Below are 3,681 nucleotides of genomic sequence, written 5' to 3'. Positions count from 1 at the left end.
ACCATTCAGGACAGAAAAAAAATATGGACCAGGTTGTTTCTCATCCAGGGTTAAGTGACAGGCCCCTAGGCATCTGTTCCTTCTAAGCTCCCTCTCAGATACACAAGGACACCCACACTATCACCAACACATCACATACATAACCCACACACCCTTATACAGGCTTACACTCACCTACACAATCACACTGCACACACCTATGTTGGGGAAGTCGGGTTGAGAATAACACTGCCAAACTCACAGGGTACCTGAGAGGCTCTAGTGAGATTTACACTTAACATGAAGTCCTTCTGCAAACTGTCAAGTGTGAAAGATCTGACGAATTATTACTGCTCTCCTCCCCACTCCCCAAACAGGAAACAACTACATCAGGAAGATGACAAAGGCATCTCAGTGGCACAGACCATGTGTAACAACGGTGAGGAGGGTTCAGTTCTGGGCCAAGATAGGCCCATCATGGTTGGATCACATCCACCAGCCAGCCAGTGCAGGGGCTTCCAGGCTACTAAACCCCCCATGGAACACCTCCTTCGTCTGTGACAGTGAACTTCTGTCAGTAGAGGAGCAGAGCAGCTTCTGCTCCCGCTGGGCTTTGGGAATTATGGGGGTTGCTCTCCACTTGCAGGGAGAAAGGAGGAAGAAGGAAGGTGACCCCTAGCTGCTCCTGATCCCCACCAAACCCAGGTGGTGGTTCCCAGGAATTCCCTTACCACGCCCCCTCTGACTGGCTTCAGGATTGTGGGAGGGAGAAGGGGCTGAGGCCAGGCTGAAGAAAGGGAAACCACCTGCCCCAGTGCTCTGCCACCATCTGTGGTTTAAGGCACCTCAGCCACACATAGGAGCACCTGGGGCTTCCTCCCTCCAACCGCCCATCCCACAATCACCCAGGGCTTGCTTGTAAGACTCCTTAGTCCCGGCTGTGGGAAAAAGAACACGAAACCAGAGATGAGATGAATGGTGGGTAGAGGTGGTGGCCTGAGTCTCCACCTTTCCTCTCTCCCTCTTACTCCGGGTCCTTTCCAAGGTCAGGCCCAGCAGTCCCCTGGCTGTGTGATCCTCAGTGCCCTAGGATGGGGTGCGGCTGTGGGGCAGGACCAGGGCCCCCGAGGGGAACAGTTGTAACTGAAAGGACAGGACAGAGTTCTGCTCTGTGGTGCTGGACCAGCCGGAGGGCCTCCTACTTTGTTTCTATCCCACCTACCTTGAAGGTACGTCCTGGTCAAGATCACAACTCCACCCACCAGCATAAACAGGATGGGGCAGATGATCATGGCAGTGAGTCCTTGATGAGATGGCGGTTCTAAGGAAGGCAGAGGAAAGGGGCACTCCAGACCATAGACTATCTCTGGGGGGCCCTGGAACCCTCCCTGCCCTCATTGACCCCTCCTAGCCAAGCCCAGCTTCTCACCCCAAGTCACAGTGAGCATGTGGTTCAGGCCAGAGTGCTGCACGTGGCAGGTGTACCCAGCCTCCTCCCTGGCCGGCACCCACACAGCGGCCCTCGTCTGTCAGGTGCCGTCTCCACTGGGGTGTGTCTCCACGTACTCCATCTCCAGGGCCAGCTCCTCCTCACCCAGCCACCAGCTCAGTGAGATTTCCTGTGGGTAGGAGCCCAGGGCCCAGCACCTCAGTGTGACACCCTTGTTCTGGGTCATGTGCCTAGTCACCAGCACTGTGGGTGGTTCTGCAGAGAAAGGTGGAGAGGGAGACTAGTGAGTGGCCCCCCTCTGATTGTCCCCCATGTTTGACCTGGGCTCCTTCAGCATCTTCCATGTGGAGAACAGGGGAGACAGGGACAGGTCTCTCTTCAGGGAAGGCATTCAACCAACATCAGAGGCAGGGACAACCCATTGCCAGCAGTGCCAAAGGGGCAATGTCCTGGAATTCTCATGGTGGAGAGGTGACTTCCTTACCCCCACTTCCAAGAGGGTCCTGGGTGGGGCTATCGGGCCCTATATTGACCACCCCCTTCTTCCCACAGAGATCCTAGGGTTTTCTTAGAAATTTTACATACTTCCCTCCTGAACCTCCTGTATACAGCAGGTGCATTATAAGAGGTTGTTAAATGAAGTCAAGAATGATGTCCCAGAGGCGGCGGCCTGGCTTGGCCGGGTGGAGCCTGGCCTGTCAGGGTGCGGAAGCGAGGCTCTAGCACCATGTCCCTGCAGTATGGGGTGGAGGAGGCACCCCTCGCCAGCAGTTACGGCCGGCCCCCAGGGGATTCATTCCCAAAGGACTTGGGCTACTGTGTGGAGGAGGAGGAAGAGGAGGTGAGGAGGCGGCAGCCCTGGGCAGCTGGTTGGGGCGGGGGCTGGTGGAGGCTGTGGCTGGAGTGGGGGAGTGGGGAGGTTGCTGACAGCTCCAAGCTGAGGATTCTGCTCATGGGCCTTCGGAGCAGCGGCAAGTCCTCCATCCAGAAGATGGTGTTTCATAAAATGTCACCCAACGAAACCCTCTTTTTGGAAAATACCAACAAGAAATATAAAGATGACATTTCCAATAGCTCCTTTGTGAATTTCCAAATGTGGGATTTTCCTGGGCAAATGGACTTTTTTTACTCCACTTTTGACTACGAGATGATCTTCAGGGGAACAGGAGCGTTGGTATATGTCATTGATGTGCAGGATGACTACATGGAGGCTTTAACAAGACTCCACATTACTGTTTCTAAAGCCTACAAAGTTAACCCAGACATGAATTTTGAGGTTTTTATTCACAAAGTTGATGGTCTGTCTGATGATCACAAAATAGAAACATAGAGGGACATTCATCAAAAGGCCAATGATGACCTTGCAGATGCTGGGCTAGAAAAACTCCACCTTACCTTTTATTTGACTAGTATCTATGACCACTCAATATTTGAAGTCTTTAGTAAGGTGGCACAGAAACTCATTCCACAACTGCCAACCTTGGAAAACCTATTAAATATTTTTATATCAAATTCAGGTATTAAAAAAGCTTTTCTCTTCAATGTGGTCAGCAAAATCTACATTGCAACAGACAGTTCTCCTGTGGACATGCAATCTTATGAACTTTGCTGTGACATGATTGATGTTGTAATTGATGTGTCTTGTATATATGGCTTAAAGGAAGATGGCAGTGGAAGTGCTTATGACAAAGAATCTATGGCAATTATCAAGCTGAATAATACAACTGTCCTTTATTTAAAGTAGGTGACTAAATTTTTAGCACTTGTCTGCATTCTTAGGGAAGAAAGTTTTGAACAAAAAGGTTTAATAGACTACAACTTCCACTGTTTCCGAAAAGCTTTTCACGGGGTTTTTGAAGTGGGTGTGACTTCTCACAGGGGGTGTGGTCACCAGACCAGTGCTCCCAGCCTGAAAGCATTGGCACACAATGGCACACCGCGAAATGCCATCTAGCCTGAATTCCAGTGGCTGGGGCTCTGTGCTGGCCTTTACTCTTCACTCCTGGGTCAGATGCCAATTGGTACAGGACATGGGAGTTGCCACTTGTGGGAATCTGGTGCCTGTCCCACTAGATACGAGGGGTAGGAATGAAAACCCTTCAACCAGTGGTCTGGTTTTTTTTTTTTCATTTTTCCGAAGCTGGAAACGGGGAGGCAGTCAGACAGACTCCCGCTTGCGCCCGGCTGGAATCCACCCGGCATGCCCACCAGGGGGCGATGCTCTGCCCTTCTGGGGTGTCCCTCTGCTGCGT

General features: G+C 51.7%; 1 pseudogene; it reads left to right on the top strand.

Annotated features, from left to right (window-relative positions):
- Positions 1–2,156: 2,156 nt before the first annotated feature.
- On the top strand, positions 2,157–3,383 carry LOC136376455 (ras-related GTP-binding protein C pseudogene; annotated as a pseudogene).
- The last annotated feature ends 298 nt before the right edge of the window (positions 3,384–3,681 follow it).

Source organism: Saccopteryx leptura, chromosome 6 (genome assembly GCF_036850995.1).
Source record: "Saccopteryx leptura isolate mSacLep1 chromosome 6, mSacLep1_pri_phased_curated, whole genome shotgun sequence".
Classification (NCBI taxonomy): Eukaryota; Metazoa; Chordata; class Mammalia; order Chiroptera; family Emballonuridae; genus Saccopteryx; species Saccopteryx leptura.
Note: the sequence above shows the minus strand (reverse complement) of the source record. Positions and strands in the feature narration are given on the sequence as shown.